Genomic DNA, 22,966 nt, shown 5'->3' with positions numbered 1-22,966 from the left:
AGAGAATGCGTCCCAAATGGCACCTGATTCCCTATACAGTGGACTATTTTTGACCCGAGAGTGCACCACATGGGGAATAGGTTGCCATTTGGGATGTGCAGCCTTTGTCTCCATTTATTTATATACAGAGCATTTACCAGTCCCAGGCAAATACGCTATATATACAAAAGTATGTGGACACCCCTTGAAATTAGTGGATTAGGCTATTTCAGCCACACCCGTTGCTGACATGTGCATAAAATCGAGCACACGTCCATGCAATCTCCATAGACAAACATTGACAGAAAAATGGTCTTCCTGAAGAGCTCAGTTACTTTCAATGTGGCAACAAGTCAGTTCGTCAAATTTCTGCCCTGCTAGAGCAGGATCTACTGTAAGTGCTGTTTTTTATGAAGCTTCATGAAAGCTTCATGAAATGAGTTTCCATGGCCGAGCAGCCGCACACAAGCCTAAGATCACCATGCACAATGCCAACTGTCGGCTGGAGTGGTGTACAGCTCGCCACCATGGACTCTGGAGCAGTGGTAACGCATTCTCTGGACTGATGAATCACGATTTACCATCTGTCAGTCCAACGGACTAATCTGGGTTTGGCGGATGCCAGGACAGCGCTACCTGCCCGAATGCATAGTGCCAACTGTAAAGTTTGGTGGAGGAGGAATAATGGTCTGCGGCTGTTTTTCATGGTTTGGGCTAGGCCCCTTTAGTTCCAGTGAAGGGAAATCTTAACGCTACAGCATCCAATGACATTCTAGACACTTATGTGCTTCCAACTTTGTGGCAACAGTTTGGAGAAGGTCATTTTCCGGTTTCAGCATGACAATGCCAGCTGTGGAAGAACTTGACTGGCCAGCACAGAGCCTGACCTTAACCCCATCGAACACCTTTGAGATGCCTGACCTCACTAATGATCTTGTGGCTGAATGGAAGCAAGTCCCCACAGCAATGTTTCAACATCTAGTGGAAAGCCTTCCCAGGAGAGTGAAGGCTGTTATAGAAGCAAAGGGGGGACCAAGTCCATATTGTCCACGATTTTTAAATGTTATGTTCAACGAGCAGGTGTCCACATACTTTTGTTCATGTAGTGTATGTTTTCCACCCCCCTTTGCTGTTGCTCCGCCCGTGTCATTGTTACCTAATCCGGTTGTGTGACGGTAATGGGTTGTTCCATTATGCCATTCTGAGGGTACGTGATGAAGGCTAATGGAGCTCTTGTGGGATAATGGACCTCAGAGACAGGGCTGAGTAGGTAAAATTAATAAGCTCTGGTGTAGTGGAGGGTGTGTGTGTGTGTGTGTGTGTGTGTGTGTGTGTGTGTGTGTGTGTGTGTGTGTGTGTGTGTGTGTGTGTGTGTGTGTGTGTGTGTGTGTGTGTGTGTGTTTGTGTGTGTATGTGTGTGTGTGTGCGTGTGTGTGCATGCCTGAGAGTGTGAAGTGCGAGTGTGTGAGTGTGTGCCTAATGCACCTAAAGCCCCCCCCCCCCCCCCCCCCCCCCCCCCCCCCCCCAAATAGCTATTCCAACCACTTATTACACAGGCTAACAGATTGGCATAGCAGGTAGTGAAATAAAACTTGCTATCTCCCTGTCTCTGCTGGCATGTAGTCTCTCTGTGTTAGAGAACCTTCATAACCTGGTTCAGGTGTGCATTAGCAGCTGGAGTGATCTAGCCCTGTGGAGCTATTTCAGTTTATGGTGACATTAAATGAATCTGTGACACTCTGCTTTGTTAGAACACAAAAGAGTGTTTTGGAGAGGCCATTTCCCCCCTGAGAGCTAAAGTAAGAAGGCCCATCTGTGGATGGGTAATACATGGCATCTAGATTTGCAGGTCTGGTCTCAAGTCCATTTGTTGGTGCTGAACAAACAAGGTACAGACTGTAGACTGTATCCAAGACAATGAGTGCTGATCTAGTGCTTTGACTATAGAATGGAAACAAGTGGATGTGTATGACTGAGGGTGTGTGTGTTCCTGTGCTGGGGGCTGATTATCACGTGTCAGAAGGGGGTTAATGACGCACAGCCCACGACAATATGGCAGTGTGAGGGTAAACCCTGGTACCCAAGGCCCTTTCTCTCTCTCTCTCTCTCTCTCTCTCTCTCTCTCTCTCTCTCTCTCTCTCTCTCTCTATTTATTGTTCTCTCAATCTCCCTTCAACCCCCTTCTCTCTCTGCCTTTCTATTTATCCCCCCTCTCTCCATCTCTTTTTCTCTCTATCTCTCTGCCCTGGTCTGTCTCTTTCAGACAGTGGCAGTGCCCTAGGCATTGACACACTAACTACCCCTGCCTCCCTCCCTTCCCCCCCAGTCAGGCCAGAGGCCGCGTCCCCTGTTCCAGCTCTAAAAATACCCCAGTACCTATCACACACAATTACCCTCAGCCCCCAAACCACCCCATTCCACCCCACTACACAGTCATACAGTAAAGACGGGTCTCAGACACACATCCAAGATGCACCCCCCCCCCCCCAAAAAAAAGCTGAAATCGTCTGAACTGAAACACTCGGTTGCTCCTTTCACTCCTTTTACCAGCTCCTCAGCTGTCACAGTACAGACACAAACACACACACACGTGAAAGTGCACAGTTGGATTGAGGTGAAGCAGACAACAATAGCTGACAGACAAATAGACAGCCCCCAGACAGACAGACAGTAGACAGCCCCAGGCAGACAGACAGACCGACAGTAGACAGTTCTGTCAGGGTCGTATCAGTCTGAGGGGGAGAGACAAGGTCTGGACAAAGACCAGCGAACATCAAGACACACGCATGCATGAATGCACACGCACACAGACAGACACAATGCTTCTGAGACTTACGTCAATGTGTCCTCGCTGATTAAAACGCTAACTGCTCAGACCTGTAAAGGGAGAGAGAGAAAAAAATACACATTTAGATGATTCATGTGGAAAATCAGTGGAAAACGAGGAGTCTCAGAAGCTCAGTACCAAAAAACCCTCTCTTTCTATTCAGATCTGCTGACGCTTCACTTATCCCTTTGTTTTCCTCAACGCAGGAAGACAGTAAGGGAGTAGAGGAATAGCTCACAAACACTACACACCTCGGACTGTGTGTGTGGGTCGATACAGTGTGTGTGTGTGCATGCGTGTGCATCTGACACAGAGCCAAACACACTCGTCTCATGCCACTGTTGTTTCATGGAGTGTTTTTAAAGAACTGTGTTGTCTGTGAGCCAGGCAGCCATGGCCCCAGGTTTACAGCCATGGCCCCAGGTTTACAGCCATGGCCCCAGATTTACAGTCATGGCCCCAGGTTTACAGTCATGAACCCAGGTTTACAGCCATGGCCCCAGGTTTACAGCCATGGTTCCAGATTTACAGCCATGGTTCCAGGTTTACATCCATGGTTCCAGGTTTACAGCCATGGCCCCAGGTTTACAGCAATGGTTCCAGGTTTACAGCCATGGTTCCAGGTATACAGCCATGGATCCAGGTATACAGCCATGGCCCCAGGTTTACAGCCATGGTTCCAGGTATACAGCCATGGTTCCAGGTTTACAACCATGGTTCCAGGTTTACAGCCATGGCCCCAGGTTTACAGCCAAGGTTCCAGGTTTACAGCCATGGTTCCAGGTATACAGCCATGGTTCCAGGTTTACAGCAGGCTCACCACGGGAGAAACCACTGGAAAACGGGAGAAACAACTGGAAAAGAGAGAGCCGGAGCAGCAGAGCACACAGACCGGGAAGATGTAAAAGACTAGACGATCTCATCCCTTATTCTCTTGCCTTTATTGCTGTTTAAGCACAGACAGCCCTGAGGAGAGAACACTGAGTATACTACATAGAACTCACTATGGGAGACACACATACACACACACGCGCACACAAACATACACACACATTACACACATGAAAAGAAAACTTTCGCACACATACACACACAAACATGCACATGTAGGCACGCACAGACAAAAGATGCCATGCCTTGACAAAATACCTTGTCTACAAGGGCCATGGTATACACACACACACACACACACACACACACACACACACACACACACACACACACACACACACACACACACACACACACACACACACACACACACACACACACACACACACACACACACAGGGCCCCGCCCCCACACACACTTCAGCAATCATTGAATTCATCTTTACAAGGGCTAAAGAACACTGCCGTAACAATGACATAACACACGTCAAAAAAGTGAACATTGTTTTTTTTAAGTCATCGTCATGACACAGAGTTCATGTGGAACTACGTTATTCGAGGTCGTATCAGAGTCGATTGAGCAGCTGGGCGACTAGGGCAGTGGTTTTCTAGGTTAAGTGCCTAGCATGGCTGAAGGGCAGAACAGCAGTGCCCTAGATGGGTAGTGAGTGTGCTGTACTGAGCAAGCCTGCAGTAGTAGTGTAGCATTAGGGCATAACATAACACTTCCCTAGTCACTCTGCCTCCAGGCTACACTGCTAGCTAACAGGGTCATAGCTAGTCACTGTGGATGGCAGGGCACACAGAACTGTGTGTGTGTGTGTGTGTGTGTGTGTGTGTGTGTGTGTGTGTGTGTGTGTATGTGTGTGTGTGTGTGCGTGTGTGTGTGTGTGTGTGTGTGTGGGTGTGTGTGTGTGTGTGTGTGTGTGTGTGTGTGTGTGTGTGTGTGTGTGCGTGCGTGTGTGGCTATGGGGACTTTACAGACATCCTACTCCTGCACTGCTTTTACTGAGGAACACACACAAGCTATACGTGACCGGAGGTCAGTCTAACAGGCCAGGGGATAACTGCGCGATCAGTGACATCCCTCTCCACATCCAGCCATCCATCCTGTCGTCCGTCAATCCTTTGCCGCTCATCACTCTTCCGCCCCACCTTTCCTCGACCATCCGACCTTCATAAAAGTCCAGCCCCCCTTCCCTCCTCCCCACTCAGGTCTCAGGGAGTGTGTCATTCTTATGGCCCCTGATACAACCCTCATACGTCTTGGATTTCTACACTGAGTATCTGAATGACAAAACCGTTACCATTTATATTGATGGACATCAATGGGAAAATCTGTTTTTTAAATATTATGCACCAGAAGCTTAGTCTCCAGAGTGTTTTAACCAGAAAACCAATCCCTTTCGCCGTGATCACGGTTTAAAAAAAAATGATTTTCCTAATTAACCCGTAATAAAATTGTAAAAAACAACGAATCAACCACAGTCATCGTCAGTGAACTTTTAATGTCCAATTAGGAAGCTTAATAAGTCAAACTAACACTGTGTAGTGAAGCGTGACACACAGTGAGGTGATAGATGGATCTCAACCAGGAGCTTACGCAGAAGTCTGGTCTTACTGTAATCACTAGGCTGTACGCCATTAAATCACACCCCAGGGGTCAACCAGCAAAGCCTGCAAAGGAACCCCTGTAATGGTGTGTGTGTGTGTGTGTGTTAGTCAGGCACCATAGGGCCATGCCATGAGGAGAACGGGGTGGGGCAGTAAGACACACACAGAGGGGAATATGTGTTCATTGTCCTCCATGTATTCACATTTACCATCCACCGGGGACTCCTACCAAGAGTTACAGGGACATGAAAAAACACTCGCAGCCAGTTAAGCATGAGCAACACACACTGTGTGGAGTCTGTATGGTAGTGGTCCCCACTACCGTTGTCGAAAAACCTAGACTCAAACCCTATGGCCACAACCACCCAAACACCTTGGCTGAGTAGTGTCTGTCTGTCTGTCTGTGTGTGTGTGTGTGTGTGTGTGTGTGTGTGTGTGTGTGTGTGTGTGTGTGTGTGTGTGTGTGTGTGTGTGTGTGTGTGTGTGTGTGTGTGTGTGTGTGTGTGTGTGTGTGCTCGTGCGTGTGATAGACAAGGAGACGGCGGTCCAGTCTATCACCTGCTATTCCCTCATGTTTGTGTCTCTCACTATCCAACCCCCATACCCTTTTCCAGTGTAGGGAGAGCGGGCGAGCGGACGTGTTTGAGTGTGCTCTCTTATCCCTCGCTATTGGCCTCCTGGCCTAACCTTTGACCCTGTCCATTACCAGTGGTCTTTGGACAGCGCAGACACATCCCCTCCTATAAACAAACACACACACACACACACTTGCAGGGAAGGTGTGGCCGTGAAAGCTGAGCCACAAGTCAGAGGTCACACAGTAATGAATCAGGGATCAAACATTCTACCTCAATGACATCATACTCCTGTTACCATAGTGATGGTTTTAAGTGGAGCCAATAGGGCAGCATGCGTTTATACGTGTATGTGTTTCAATGCGCACGCCTCTAGTATCTGGCTCTCCTTGGCTACAGCAAGATCCAGATACCAAAGAGCACAGCACCAAGTCCAAATGAAAACTGAGCAGTAGTGAGTGACCCGAGGGAAGGTAAGATGGAGGGGATGAACGACAGAGAAGATGAAGGAAGGGGAGGATAAACAAGCGGTTGCCAGGCACAGGGTGTGTGGATGTCATGCTTGGCAGGAGCGCTGGTACTTTGTTGCAGAATGACCTAGTTTTAATGGAGGAGAGGATGAGGGGAGAGAAGAAGAGGGGAGGGGATAGGGGGAGGGGAGGGGAGAGAGGAAAGGAGAGAGATGGGACATGTCGAGGATGAGGACAGGGGGCGAGAGGAAAGAGGAAGAGAAGGAGACGAGAGAGAGAGATGACGAGAGGACGAGAGAGAGACAGAAAATGTAAGACAGGAAAGGATGGTTTACTGCAACAACAAAAAAGTGTATTTATTTATTCTAAGTCTCTGGTTAATGATTAATATGTGATGTAATATGTAATATGTAATATGTGGTTAATATGTAATATGTGCCAATGTAGGGAACAGATAAAATGCAGGTGGAGGAACAGACAGATGGAGATAGGAGGAAGGACAAAATTATGTGTGTTTGTGTGTGCGTGGACAGTATGTGTCTGTGTGTGTGTGTGTGTGTGTGTCTCTCTCTCCAGCCCTGAGGGGGACATGAGGAAGCATCAATTCGCTCCATCCCAGATAAATCAATCACAGGGTTCCTGGAGTGATGCAAGCTAAAGCACTTCCTGTGTCCAACTGCCCGGCCTTATGAGCCTCGTTAATAAATGATGACTGGGCCGCCTGCGGCGACACACACACACATGCGCACAGAGGTACACACACACAGTAACACACACACAGGCGTTAAATCTATTTGAACCTGGCAGCCAAATCAAGCTGCAACAGCATGGTGCCTTAATCAGAAGGGCTGAACCAGATATCATGTGTGTCTTTGGGAAAATACACACGTCTGGGTTCAGTGAAGGATGTGTAATACAAACCTTGGAAAGAGGAGGATTTGGTCTCAGAAATGTGATCTACATCACTGTAACATGGTTGGCAGAGACAGCGTAGAAGAACTCCCATCTTTTTGCTTCCCTCTGTCAACTTCTGCCCATCACACAAATGTGTGTGTGTGTGTGTGTGTGTGTGGGGGGGGGGGGGGGGGGGGAGAGTGAGGGAAAGGGCTAGAAGGAAAGTAGGATAAGTGGAGATAGAGACAGCCACAGATAGGGGAAGCTGGGCAGGCAGAGAAAATGAGACAGAGAGAGAGAGAGGTAGAGAGAGAGAAAGCGATGGAGGAAGAGATAGAGAGATGGAGGGAGGGAGAGAGAGAGGTAGAGAGAGAGAGAGAAAGCGATGGAGGAAGAGATAGAGAGATGGAGGGAGAGAGAGAGGTAGAGAGAGAGAGAGGTAGAGAGAGAAAGCGATAAAGGAAGAGATAGAGAGAGGGAGGGAGGGAGAGAGAGAGGTAGAGAGAGAGAGAGAGAGAAAGCGATGGAGGAAGAGATAGAGAGACGGAGAGAGAGAGAGGTAGAGATAGAGAGAAAGTGATGGAGGAAGAGAGAGAGAGAGAGAGAGAGACGGAGGACAAAAAGACAGAGAGGTGAGTGACTAGGCTACATGATTCCACCAGATGTGGAGATGTAGTCTAAAGAAGGAACCATGAGGTCTCTCCTCCAGGCATGTGTAAGATCTGGGTCGGAGTGTTCAAACACACACACACACACACACACACACACACACACACACACACACACACACACACACACACACACACACACACACACACACACACACACACACACACACACACACACACACACGCACCCACACACAGCAGCCAAACGAATGCTCTACTAGCATACATTCAAATGAATGAATGAACATATGAATGAATGATGAATGAACAGGTCTACGCTGTGGCCTTTTTACCCGCATGGTCTTTCTGCACTCGCGAATAGATCGTGTAAAATCACAGGCCCATGATTTATTAACTCACGGCTTTTAACGGTAATCACAACTAGGTGAAGAAAACTAGGGTAATACTTACACGTACTTTAACACTCTGTGTTACTCTAAAATTGAACTTGGAGACACGTGAGGCTAAATCCAAATCTTTATGCATGAAGATATTGATGTAGAAAAAAAAAACAGCTCCCTGAGCAAATCACTGTTTCCCAAATGGAGTCGCGGTACTCTGGATGCACTGGGGGGTAGTGGGAGAGTTCTCCTGTGTAGTGGCTTAGATATACAGTATACTTCATCTACTGGGTCATGACTGAAAGCCTCAGAATCGCTGGTATTACTGACAAATAACTGTATAACCACTGACAAATAACTAACTGTGTTAACCATGGGTATAACTGACCACTGACAGTGGCCTGGCGGCTAGCATATGTAATGGCCTAGAATAACAGACAAGCTAACTTAAAGTAAAATGATCACTTGGCGTGAAGATATTTGACTCGACTTGACTCACTTGACCTGGGAAGCTAACACACACACACACACACACACACACACACACACACACACACACACACACAAACACACACACACAAACACACACACACACACACACACACACACACACACACACACACACACACACACACACACACACACACACACACACACACAAACACACACACACACACACACACATACTTTAAGGGATATGCTAAGTGACAGACAGTTGTTCTGTCTACTTCTGCTACATGACTTGACAAACATCTCCCCTCTCTAAAATATTAAAGACCCCTCTCACCTTTAGCATGAAGCTCATGTGTGTTATGAAGCAATTATGCATACATAACACAGACACAAAGACAAAGACATTCACAAAGTCACGCGAGCACATATTCACTCGAGAGGACAACCTTGCATGCAAATGACGACATAAGCAGCCACTTACACAAAGTACATCATGCCCCTTTATTCAACCCATTATAAACTGGCAGACAAGCCTGGGAATCACTAGGATGAAATCTGAGAGAAAGAGAGAGAGAGGGAGATCGAGAGAGAGAGTTGCCCAGGGTGCTCCTCCCTAACACTTCAGTCATGGTGAGATGTCATCCCTCTACATGAAAACACTATTCATAAACCTGTCAGACACAATAGAAACAGAGATGGAGTCAAGACCAGAAAATCAGAGACCCAGAACTAAAACACAAACCAGACAATACCTGTTTAAGAACCTTGACCGAAGCCCTCGAGACCCAGACAAAACCCGTTTAAGAACCTTGACCAAAGCTCTTGAGACCCAGACAATACCTGTTTAAGAACCTAGACCAAAGCCCTCGAGACCCAGACAATACCATTTAAGAACCTAGACCAAAGCTCTTGAGACCTAGACAACACCTGTTTAAGAACCTAGACCCAAGCCCTCGAGAGCCAGACAATACCAGTTTAAGAACCTAGACCAAAGCCCACGAGACCCAGACAATACCCGTTTAAGAACCTAGACCGAAGCCCTCGAGAGCCAGACAATACCATTTAAGAACCTAGACCCAAGCCCACGAGACCCAGACAATACCATTTAAGAACCTAGACCGAAGCCCACGAGACCCAGACAATACCATTTAAGAACCTAGACCAAAGCCCACGAGAGCCAGACAATACCATTTAAGAACCTAGACCCAAGCACTCGAGACCCAGACAATACCATTTAAGAACCTAGACCCAAGCCCTCGAGACCCAGACAATACCATTTAAGAACCTAGACCCAAGCCCACGAGACCCAGACAATACCATTTAATAACCTAGACCCAAGCCCTCGAGACCCAGACAATACCATTTAAGAACCTAGACCAAAGCCCACGAGACCCAGACAATACCCGTTTAAGAACCTAGACCGAAGCCCTCGAGAGCCAGACAATACCATTTAAGAACCTAGACCCAAGCCCACGAGACCCAGACAATACCATTTAAGAACCTAGACCGAAGCCCACGAGACCCAGACAATACCATTTAAGAACCTAGACCGAAGCCCACGAGACCCAGACAATACCATTTAAGAACCTAGACCCAAGCACTCGAGACCCAGACAATACCATTTAAGAACCTAGACCCAAGCCCTCGAGACCCAGACAATACCATTTAAGAACCTAGACCCAAGCCCACGAGACCCAGACAATACCATTTAAGAACCTAGACCGAAGCCCACGAGAGCCAGACAATACCATTTAAGAACCTAGACCCAAGCCCTCGAGACCCAGACAATACCATTTAAGAACCTAGACCCAAGCCCACGAGACCCAGACAATACCATTTAAGAACCTAGACCCAAGCCCACGAGACCCAGACAAAACCTGTTTAATAACCTAGACCCAAGCCCTCGAGACCCAGACAATACCTGTTTAATAACCTAGACCCAAGCCCTCGAGACCCAGACAATACCTGTTTAATAACCTAGACCCAAGCCCTCGAGACCCAGACAATACCTGTTTAATAACCTAGACCCAAGCCCTCGAGACCCAGACAATACCTGTTTAATAACCTAGACCCAAGCCCTCGAGACCCAGACAATACCTGTTTAATAACCTAGACCCAAGCCCTCGAGACCCAGACAATACCTGTTTAATAACCTAGACCCAAGCCCTCGAGACCCAGACAATACCTGTTTAATAACCTAGACCCAAGCCGTCGAGACCCAGACAATACCTGTTTAATAACCTAGACCCAAGCCCTCGAGACCCAGACAATACCTGTTTAATAACCTAGACCCAAGCCCACGAGACCCAGACAAAACCTGTTTAATAACCTAGACCATAGCCCTCGAGACCACCCAGACCACATCTGTAGTCTCAAGACATACACACACACCAAGACCATGAGATTGAGACTTCCATCTTTGCTATGGGAGACACTTCCACTTTCAGAGAAGCCAGCTCTGGAAGACCCATACTGCTGAGTGAGGTAGAGACTGGTTTAGGAAAGTCTACAAGAGAGGAGTCCTACAGCTCTACACTGACCAAGGAACAGAGTGTTGAAGGTTATGGATCTCTGCTATATAAACACAGATGATTAGAGCTGAAGTGTGTGTGTGTGTGCGCGTGTTGAAAAGGGCTAGCTGAAAAACAAAGGCATGGCTCCATTCTAGAAACCAAATAAATTAGAGGGGTTTGTCTGGCCCCTGTCTGACTGTCTACCTCGCTCTCTTTAAACAACCTCTCCCTTTTCTGCCTCTCCCTCTCTACTTGATCCTCTCCTCTTTATCTCTCCTCTGTGCTCACCCTGTCCCTCAGTCTCTCTTTCGTTCTATTCCTTAAGCACTCCTTCTTTCCCCATCTCCCTCCTTTCAACCTTCTCTCTGTCTCTCCATCTTCCTCTTCATCCACTTTCCCACCATACTCTCATTTATCCCCCTCTCTCGCTTATCCCAACTCGCCCCCCCCCCCCCCCCCCCCCCCCCCCCTCCCTAGCAGAAATGTAAAAACAGCACACCAGCTCATTATCACATCTGGGTCTCACTTCCTCCTCCCCTCTCCTCCCCCTTCCTCACCCCCAGTCCCACTTCATCCAATAGAGAGAGACCTGGTCGCCAAGGCTCCTTAGCAACAAACCCACCAAGGGGAGGCTAGCCCCAGCGGGAGTGTGCGGCTGGAGGTGTGTTCCCCATTATCAAACCCCTGCATCTCAGACACGTACGCGTGTGTGTGTATGTGCGGGCGGACGTAGGTACGCACGTACGCTCGTTTGTGTATGTGTGTGTACGTGCGTGCGCGTGGTACAGAGAGAACCTCACCTGCCCTTGACTCAGAGACAAGGTACACTAAACAAAGATTGCCTCCAGTCATGTCTGGTTGCCGAGGTTACGACTGAGGAAAGATCCAACATCTAGCAAAACATTTCCTTTATCTCTCAGACAGACAAAATCCCCTGCCCGAAACAGTCAATATACAGTATTTAACTGACTAAAACCAGGCAGAGAAAACAACATTGATATACACGTAATCTACAGATTTACAGTCAGCCATGCTCTCCAGTGTGTTGCCCACGCATACCGAATGAATATCTACACACAGGAGCATGTCATGCAAAGTGCAGAGTTTTTCTTTCTTTATGAACACAGTCATACTGTAGTTCTACATCCAGCAGCGGCTCTAAGCTAACTGACTGATGTCTATGTCCTTTGTCTTACAGTTATTATTGGGGATGAGAATGATACTTTAGGCTTTGGCCACACAGAGGCTATGTATGAAAAGCGGAGGTCAAGAACAGGCCAGTCATGAATCCGTAATGAACCTCCCTCTGAGACTGCTGCTCCATTTGATGGGTCCATAGAGTATGTAACACACACACTTAGAGGGACCATAGAGTATGTAACACACACACTTAGAGGGAACATAGAGTATGTAACACACACCCTTACAGGGACCATAGAGTATGTAACACACACGCTTAGAGGGACCATAGAGTATGTAACACACACACTTAGAGGGACCATAGAGTATGTAACACCACCCCTAGAGAGACCATAGAGTATGTAACACACACGCTTAGAGGGACCATAGAGTATGTAACACACACACTTAGAGGGACCATAGAGTATGCAACACCACCCCTAGAGGGACCATAGAGTACGTAACACACACACTTAAAGGGACCATAGAGTATGAAACACACAAAGGGAGACCAGCGTGTGTGTGTGTGTGTGTGTGTGTGTGTGTGTGTGTGTCTGTGTGTGTGTGTGTGTGTGTGTGCATGCATGTGTGTGGGCAAGGCTGCGAGGCCTAATTTACCAGTGTGGGCCCATCTGCCTGGGGTTACTGTGGTGATTAAAGCCATTCTGGAGTGGCTGGTGAGTCCTGCAGTTTTACCTCCTCCTGGGACCTCCTCCCTCTTTCCATCTCTTTCTCTCTCCCTCTTTCTCCATCTCATCCTTCTACAAATGCCATTTTTCAAATGTATCTTGGTTAATTCTGGTGAGAGCATGGTGGTTGTTGAGTTGTCCTATGTTACATCCTCTTGGGACAGACACATACTGTAGACAGACTCATCCCCCACTCCATCTCCTTCCCAAATGTACCCCCCCCCCCATTTCTTCTCCTCTTCCTCTGTCTCTTTCTCTATTGTTTACCTTATCTATTTCCAAGTCAGATTTACCTTCTGTTTTTCCCTCTCTCCAGGGCTCTCTCTCTACCCCTCCTCTCTCTGTGATAACAGACAGGGATTAGAGAGGAGAGAAAGAAGAGATTGAGGAGAGAGGTGTGATTAGAACCCCCAGGGACTACGGTGCTAAAATGACTGACAGCAGTGTGTGTGTGTGTGTGCATGTGATTATGTTCATCTGCGATGGTTGTGAAGTGGTTAAAAGGTGTGATTTGGAGTGCATGTGTGTGAGCGTGTGTGAGCGTGTGTGAGCGTGTGTGAGCGTGTGTGAGCGTGTGTGAGTGTGTGTGTGTGTGTGCGTGTGTGTGCGTGGTCTGTGCGAACAGAAAGAGTGAGCGTGTGTACGTGTGTCCATCACAGGAGGTTGGTGGCACCTTACAGCAAAGGACGGGCTTGTGCTAATGGCTGGAGTGGAATCAGTGGAATGGTATCAAATACATCAAACACGTTGTTTCCATGTGTTTGACGCTATTCCATTCACTCCGTTCCAGCCATTATTATGAGCCGTCCTCCCCTCAGCAGCCTCCTGTGTGTGTGTGTGTGTGTGTGTGTGTGTGTGTGTCCATATGTGTGTGGTTAAAAATAGGGTGAATGGTTTTGAAGCTGCTGACAAATCCATTAATTTAAGGCTCAGAAATCTATCAGCGGAATAACAACAAGCACCAGAACCTCCTCCTACCCCCTATCCCCCCCTCACCAAACCCCAAGGCACACTCACCACTCCTCCCCCGGAGCTAATTAAGGCCACTAGGCACATCTCTCAAGCCACAATGCTGCCCATGCTGTCACAGAAGCTATGCGTTATGGTAAAGAAGAGCCTTCTATCCAACTCTAATCCGCACACTGTCTTTCACTCACAGCACACCATCATGAGCACACACACAGTCAGCCAGTAAACACGAATAAGATGAAGTGGGATGAGGTAGAGATGATGTCATTAAGAGACCAGGAAGAACTTATGTCTTTATGGAGCCACCAATTCCATTAATTGTAATCAGTTCCGTTCACTGAGTGTTCTGTTAGACTCTGAGTGTTGATGTACTAGGAGAGCCCTGTATAGAGAACACAATAGAGAGTAAGTCTGAGCATGCATCCCAAATTGTACTCTATTCTCTATATAACACACTACTTTTGACCAGAGCCCTATGGGCTATTCATGAAAGTAGTGCACTAAATAGGGAATAGGTTGCCATTGAGCTCTGCTCAATAGTAGTGCACTAAAATGGCATGTATTCCATATATTATAGGCTCTGGTCAAAAGTAGTGCACTATGTAGGGAATAGGGTGCCATTTGGGACACATGCTCTGAGTCTGCCACTAAAGCACTGTCTATGAGCAGGCTTTTGTTCTAGCTGAGGAGGGAGGACTGGCTGGGGTAAATGTGATTACTTCCGTTGACGCTTCTTTTCTGCAGACCAGACAACAGATGACTGACACCAAATCCAATCAGATCCTGAGTCCAAGCCTGAAGCCACTGACTGTGTCATTGAGCGAAAGGGAAAAGCACACGGGGTAATATTAAATAAGATAAGATCAAATAAACTTTATTGTCCCCGAACGGTAATTTGTCTTCGACAAATTTCACCAATATACATTAGAATGTTTGTGTCTGAAGCGTTTAGCCTTTGGATAAACTGTTGTGGATATATAACATAGCTTATCCAGTAACTCAGTCTGCTGTAGCATAACCACAGGGAAGATGTCATGTAAACCTGGTTACCAGACATTCTGACTGTAGCCTTTTAATGGAAATTCACACAATCTAACGCAGGGTTGAGTAAAAACCAAATGTCAAATGCTAAAATACTAGAGTATCTGTGTACATACAGCGTATCCGGAAAGTATTCAGACCCTTCCCTTTTTCCACATTTTGTTACGTTGCAGCCTCATTCTAAAATGTATTTTTTTTTAATTATATATATATATATATATATATAAATGTGTTAAAAATTCTGAAAACCTGTTCTGCTTTGTCATTATGGGGCATTGTGTGTAAATTGTGTGTAAATTGATTATTTATATTATTGTGTAAATTGATTATATATACTGTATATATCATCAATTTACACACAATTTACAAACAATGCACCATAATGACAAAGCAAAAACAGGCTTTCCGAGTTTTTTTTCTCAAATTTAATCAAAATAAAAAGCAGAAATACCTTATTAAATCAGTATTCAGACCCTTTGCTATGAGACTCAAAATTGAGCTCAGTTGCATCCTGTTTCCATTGACCATCATTGAGATGTTTCTACAACTTGACTGGAGTCCACCTGTGGTAAATTCAATTGATTGGACATGATTTGGAAAGGTACACACCTGTCTATATAAAGTCCCACAGTCGACAGTGCATGTTAGAGCAAAAACCAAGCCATGAGGTTGTATGAATTTTCTGTAGAGCTTCGAGACAGGATTGTGTCGAGGCACAGATCTGGGGAAAGGAACCAAAAAATGTCTGCAGCATTGAAGGTCCCCAAGAACACAGTGGCCAACATCATTCTTAAACAAAAGAAGTTTGGAACCGCAAAGACTCTTCCTAGAGCTGCCCGCCCCGGCCAAACTGAGCAATCGGGGGAGAAGGGCCTTGGTCAGGGAGGTGACCAAGAGCCCAATGGTCATTCTGACAGAGTTCCAGACTTCCTCTGTGGAGATGGGAGAACCTTCCAGAAGGACAACCAGGTCTTAATAGTAGAGTGGCCAGACGGAAGACACTCCTCAGTAAAAGGCACACGAGAGCCCGCTTGGAGTTTGCCAAAAGGCCCTTAAAGGACTCTCAGACCATGAGAAACAAGAGTCTCTTGTCTGATGAAACCAATATTGAACTCTTTGGCCTGACAGCCAAGCATTAAGTCTGGAGGAAACCTGGTACCATCCCTACGTTGAAGCATGGTGATGGCAGCATCATGCTGTGGGGATATTTTTCAGAGGCAAGGACTGGGAGACTAGTCAGGCTCGAGGGAAAGATGAAAGGAGCAATGTACAGCGAGTTCTTTGATGAAAACTTGCTCCAGAGTGCTCAGGACCTCAGACTGGGGTGAAGGTTCACCTTCCAACAGGGCAACGACCCCAAGCACACCGCCAAGACAACGCAGGAGTGACTTCAGGACATGTCTCTGAATGTCCTTGAGTGGCCCAGCCAGAGCCCGGAGTTGAACCCGATCGAACATCTCTGGAGAGACCTGAAAATAGCTGTGCAACGACGCTCCCCATCCAAATTGACAGAGCTTGAGAGGATCTGCAGAAAAGAATGGGAGAAACTCCTTGCCTCATATGCAAGAAGACTCAAAAGCTGTAATCGCTGCCAAAAGTGCTTCAACAAAGTACTGAGTAAAGGGTCTGAATACTCATGTAAATGTGATATTTCAGTTTAAAATGTATTATACATTTGCAAAAATGTCTAAAAATCTGTTTTTGCTTTGTCATTTTCAGAATAAGGCTGTAACAAAACTAAATGTGGAAAAAGTCAATGGGTTTAAATACTATCCAAATGCACTATGCACCTTTTACTTGTTTTAAAACATGTACTTTGTATTCAAAAAGAGAATTTCTCACAGACAATGGAAGGCTATATTTCCTTTACTCCAACTGCTACAGACATCAGCATTACTCCCAAAGTTATTCATTATCCGCAGGCTCATTCGACCCTGCAAGGTCCACAGCTCCAGAGACACAGCCGAATCCTGGCAGTCTATGTGTGTGTGTGTGTGTGTGTGTGTGTGTGTGTGTGTGTGTGTGTGTGTGTGTGTGTGTGTGTGTGTGTGTGCGTGTGTGTGTGTGTGTGTGTGTGTGTGTGTGTCCTGATGCCGGGAGGAGGGGGGCTGCTACAGTTAGTCAGGGGGACGGCTGGGAATAATATATGCAAATTCTGATGAGCTGCTCTTTCTTAATAACGCTAACTGTCTGTTTGACTTCAATATCATCTTAAGACTTAAGTCTCCCCCCGTCCCATCCTAACAGACAGAGAAGCTAAACGTTGGCTGTGGTTCCTCTCAGACAAAGACATTGACAGGTGACCACTAAGAAAAGCCTTCATTATGGTCACCATGTCACAGTCATTAGCATAATTAAGATTAGTACCATAGGAGTACCCTAGTAGCATCAGTCTTGGAGTCCAATCTACAGTATTTTGTTTACCTCAACAGTAAACTCATAAAGCGTCCTGTCTCAGCCTCAGACATTTGGTGGAGAAGACAGACAGACAGACAGACAGACAGACAGGCAGGCAGGCAGGCAGGCAGGCAGGCAGGCAGGCAGGCAGGCAGGCAGGCAGGCAGGCAGGCAGGCAGGCAGGTAGGCAGGAAGGCAGGCAGAAGTGTAACCTTTACGAACCCCACAGTATGCATCGTTTTATTAACCTTAAAATATAACAATCTCTCTCTATGTGCCACAATCAGAAAGAGATAAGAGACAGAGAGAGAGAGGAATAGAGAGAGAGACAGAGAGAGAGAGAGAGAGGGGGGAGAAAGAGAGAGTGACAGAGAGAAAGAGGGAGAGAGCCTTACAGTTGAGATTACAATCCACGACTAACACACACACACACACACACACACACACACACACACACACACACACACACACACACACACACACACACACATCTGGACAGTCAGTGAAGCTACGTATGTAGGTTATCACCATGCTGTCTGGGGCTTTTAGCATGTGTGTTACAGTAGACTATGCTACGGAGTGTAAATGTTTGATAGTGTGTCTTACAGTAGAAGCCGTATAGAAGCCGTATACTAGGGGGCTTTGAGTATAAATAACACAAACATACACAACACATGGACAACACACACACACAGACTGAGTAATGTAGGTTAAGCACTTGGCTCACAGGCACAACATATGCATCCCATGGGAACAGAAGACTGACTTCCTGTTCTTCTCATTCATCCCCTTCTCCTCTCCTCTCCTCAACAATTCCTTCCTCTTTTCATCTTTTCTGTTGCTGTGGATTACCTGGCTATATCAGGGGGTTGCCAGGTAATGAGAGTTATGAGTAATGAGAGTTACCTTCCTGTGTTCCCCGACACACAAAATATTCTCTAGAAGATGCTAGAACAAGAACATTCAGTGAGGAACATTCAGTAAGGAACATTCAGTAAGGAACATTCAGTAAGGAACATTCAGTAAGGAACATTCACTAAGGAACATTCACTAAGGAACATTCAGTAAGGAACATTCACTAAGGAACATTCAGTGCAACTCAGAAGCTGCCGGTCAGTTAAAGCTCTAACGTGGGCTTTTCCTCTGACTGGCCTTTTTGTTGCATATGTTTTTTTTTATTCTGCTGATGGGTTTATCAGACAACACACACATGTGCACGCACAGACACACACACACACACAAGCGACCAGTTTGATGGGACGGAAACGCTTAGCGGGTGTTGTGACACAAACACACACGCGGTGAAAAGCTTAACTTTATATGACAGAAGAGGAGAGTCGTCAGCAGCAAAAATCTGTTATATAAAAAACTGGGGTTAGAATGGCAGGGATGGAGAGGGAGGGATGGAGAGGGAGGGATAGAGAGGCAGGGATGGAGAGGGAGGGATAGAGAGGCAGGGATGGAGAGGGAGGGATGGAGAGGCAGGGATGGAGAGGGAGGGATGGAGAGGCAGGGATGGAGAGGCAGGGATGGAGAGGGAGTGATAGAGAAGCAGGGATAGAGAGGCAGGGATGGAGAGGGAGGGATAGAGAGGCAGGGATGGAGAGGCAGGGATGGAGAGGGATGGATAGAGAGGCAGGGATGGAGAGGGAGGGATAGAGAAGCAGGGATGGAGAGGCAGGGATGGAGAGGGAGGGATGGAGAGGGAGGGATAGAGAGGCAGGGATGAAGAGGCAGGGATGGAGAGGGAGGGATAGAGAGGCAGGGATGGAGAGGGGAGGGAAAACAAGGAGAGGGATATGAGGGGAGGTGGGTGATAAAATAAAGGGTTAGAGGAGGCGAGAGAGAGAGAGAGAGAGAGAGAGAGAGAGAGAGAGCGAGAGAGAGAGAGAGATAGAGAGAGAGAGACGTGAACTCTCACACAGACATCCAAACACATGAACAAAACATGCCTACAATATCCTGTGGCCATGCAATACACCATATCACTGTGACAAATTGAGTCCCAGTATACTTTAGACACTATGCAAACTGGACTGACATCTACGGTCTCTTTCCCCTGTCTATTGAAGAGAAAAAGGGCCAGTCCTATAGTGAGAATATGTTTGCATCTGCCCCCAAGGGTAGTTGAGATGGGGGGATGGAGGAATGGAGAGAAGGGTGAGCAGAGAAAGGGGGGGTGAGGTTGATTTGAAGGCTCCAGTCCAAATATTAACAGTGAAAGGCCATCTGTATCCATTAGGCCTCTCCCCTCCTCTGTCCTCTCTCTCTCTCTTTCTCTCTCTCTCTCTTTCTCTCTCTCTCTCTTTCTCTCTCTCTCGCCCTTGCTTGCTGGCTGGCTACATTAACCTCTTCCTCCTACCGCCTAGGAACAAAGGATGAGGCTCTCTTTCTCTCCTCACTCGCACGCTCTCCCGTCTCTCTCTCGCCCCTCTCTTTCTCTCCCCCTCTCTCTCTCCACTCACTCTCCTCTCCTTTTTCTCTCCCCCATCTGTCTCTCTCTCTCCACTCTCCCCCCCTTCTTTCTCTCCCCCCTCTCTTTCTCCCTCCGCTCTCTCCACTCTTTCTCTCCCTCACTTTCACACTGTGTACCATAGGCTGACCCACTACTCCCAATGTACGCAATAACCCTCCACACACACACACACAGTGTCTAAGAACCCCTCTGTAACACAGGCACACACACACACACACACGGACAAGCAGAGAGACACACATACACTACCCCATTGTGCAGTGCACACACAACCCTCTACCATGTCAGTCCTAAACCTGGCCCAGCCATGCTCTTGTTCCTGCGTGTGACTTGATGAATTGGAAAACATAGGACAAGGAACCCTGTGATTGTGAATGATTCCAAAGCCGGATTGAAATGGTCAATTGCCAGCGCTTGTTCATGATTGTGGTGGTGGTATCAGCGCTCCATGTGCAACGTCCACCCTACCTTGGAGTAACGTCATTATTGAGTTTGATGGACAGACAAGTATGACCATTAGTATATGCATACAAATGTGAGTGCATGTGTGTGTAGGTATGTCTGCTTGATTATGCACAAGTGTGTGTGTGTTGATTTTCTTGTGTGTGTCTGTTTTCGTGTGTGTGTCTGTTTTTGTGCGGGTGTCTGTTTTTGTGCGTGTGTCTGTTTTCGTGCGTGTGTCTGTTTTTGTGCGTGTGTCTGTTTTCGTGCGTGTGTCTGTTTTCGTGTGTGTGTGTCTGTTTTGGTGTGTGTGTCTGTTTTCGTGTGTGTTTGTCTGTTTACGTATGTTTGTGTGTTTTCGTGTTTGTGTGTCTGTTTTCGTGTGTGTGTCTGTTTTCGTGTGTGTGTGTCTGTTTCCGTATGTTTGTGTGTTTTCGTGTGTGTGTGTCTGTTTTCGTGTGTGTGCGTGTGTTTTCATGTGTGTGTGTCTGTTTTCGTGTGTCTGTTTTTTCATGTGTCTGTTTCCATGTCTCTGTTTTTGTGTGTCTGTTTTCTGGTGTGTGTTAACCTGCCGATGGATTCTTGTCTCTTCCAATAATCATTGTCTTTCCCAGTGTGTTTGGTGTGTGTGTGCGTGTGCGCGTGCATGTGTGTGCATGTGCGTGCGTGCGTGCGTGCGTGCGTGTGTGTGTGTGTGTGTCTGAATAACGGTCAGCTAAGGAGAGTTCTGACAAAGAACTCTCATCTGTCTGACAACGGCTCGAAGCTGGAACACCGCTGACATCACAGAACACACACACAAACACCAAGACAGCAGCATCACCACATTACCAAACACACTGGGAGAGACAAGAAGCCATAGGCAGATTACTTTAACACACACACACACACACACACACACACACACACACACACACACACACACACACACACACACAGAAACACACACTCATGTGCACACACTTGCGGGGGAGTGGTATGACAATGGCATCACCAGGTTTCTAACAGAGACAGATGGAGTAGCCATAGACAGTACACACTGATCACAGGGGGCTGGCGAGGGGAGGACGGCTCATAATAATGGCTGGAACGAAGTGAATGGAATGGTATCAAACATGGAACCATGTATTTGATCAGTTCGGTACCATTCCATGTACTCTGTTCCAGCCATTACTATGAGCCCGTCCTCCCCAATTGAGGTGCCACCAACCTCCTGTGACACAGACACACTAGACAGGCAACACACAATCACTCAGTACAGACAGACAAAGTATGAATGACCACTGTTAGAGAGACAGAGTATGGGCAATGGCAACGGGCAATGGGCAGCAGCGACATATACACTAGACTGATATGGTTGACAGAGGTAGCATATAGCCTGTGGTCCCAAAGACATGATCAATAACAGCAGTCAAACTGTGTCAGACGGACCGATCAGTGCGTGTGGCAGTATTGACAGCGCACACACTGTTATTCTTCATTTTAACCAGCGCATGGATCATGATGAGTGTCCTTTCTACCTCACAAAGCTTAGAACACAGCAGAACATCCTTCTAACAACGGAGCACCAGACAAATCTGAGAAGGCAGTAATTAGACATGCAGCTGGGCTGCATCAATGATTTGATGATTGGTTAGGCTCCATTCTGGTTCGTAAAAATGAAACAACTTGCTTTTGTTAAAGACAAACACCACAGGACAAAATGGAACCATGTATGACAACAACAAACAAACTTTGTCAGCGTTCCTCAAAAGAGGATTGTAAGGATTTTTCATGACCATGAACGAAAACATTATTGTATGATAATATCCCAAATTGTAAAATAAATAAAAATGATAATAAAAGCCTTTTTTTCCGGCAAAGCACGGTAGAGTGAACACGTATAACCACGATATCGAAATATGAATGAAACGTCCATATGCGAACACACACATACACAGCGGCAAAATAAGAGCTCTGCAAATGAGAACACACACACTTACCATCTCTATGACAGCCTTTGAAACACACATGGTGGCGCACTCTAACAAAAGCATCTTTCCGCCGGGCACAGACAGCACAGACAGCACAGATTGCACAGATTGCACAGACAGCACAGACAGCACGGACAGCACGGACAGCACGGACAGCACGGACAGCACAGACAGCACAGATTGCACAGACAGCACAGACAGCACAGACAGCACGGACAGCACAGACAGCACAGATTGCACAGACAGCACAGACAGCACGGACAGCACGGACAGCACAGACAGCACAGATTGCACAGACAGCACAGACAGCACAGACAGCACGGACAGCACGGACAGCACGGACAGCACAGACAGCACAGACAGCACAGATTGCACAGACAGCACAGACAGCACAGACAGCACAGACAGCACAGATTGCACAGACAGCACAGACAGCACGGACAGCACGGACAGCACGGACAGCACAGATTGCACAGACAGCACAGACAGCACAGATTGCACAGACAGCACAGACAGCACAGATTGCACAGACAGCACAGACAGCACAGACAGCACAGATTGCACAGACAGCACAGA

General features: G+C 47.0%; 1 protein-coding gene across 22 annotated transcripts in view; it reads right to left on the bottom strand.

The window, feature by feature from the left end:
• LOC110494059 (neurofascin) overlaps positions 1–22,966 on the bottom strand; it is a 154,940-nt gene that overhangs the window by 71,179 nt on the left and 60,795 nt on the right. For 3 of the 22 annotated variants that reach the window (XM_036950099.1, XM_036950100.1, XM_036950098.1), the window contains exon 2: positions 2,816–2,856. The exons of the other annotated variants lie outside the window; for them this stretch is intronic. The gene's annotated coding sequence lies outside the window, so the exon portion shown is untranslated. The remainder of the gene's footprint in view (positions 1–2,815; positions 2,857–22,966) is intronic. 22 annotated transcript variants of the gene reach the window in all.

Source organism: Oncorhynchus mykiss, chromosome 17 (assembly GCF_013265735.2).
Source record: "Oncorhynchus mykiss isolate Arlee chromosome 17, USDA_OmykA_1.1, whole genome shotgun sequence".
In the NCBI taxonomy this organism is placed as follows: domain Eukaryota; kingdom Metazoa; phylum Chordata; class Actinopteri; order Salmoniformes; family Salmonidae; genus Oncorhynchus; species Oncorhynchus mykiss.
The sequence above is the reverse complement of the archived record's forward strand: the minus strand, read 5'-3'. Positions and strand labels throughout refer to the sequence as shown.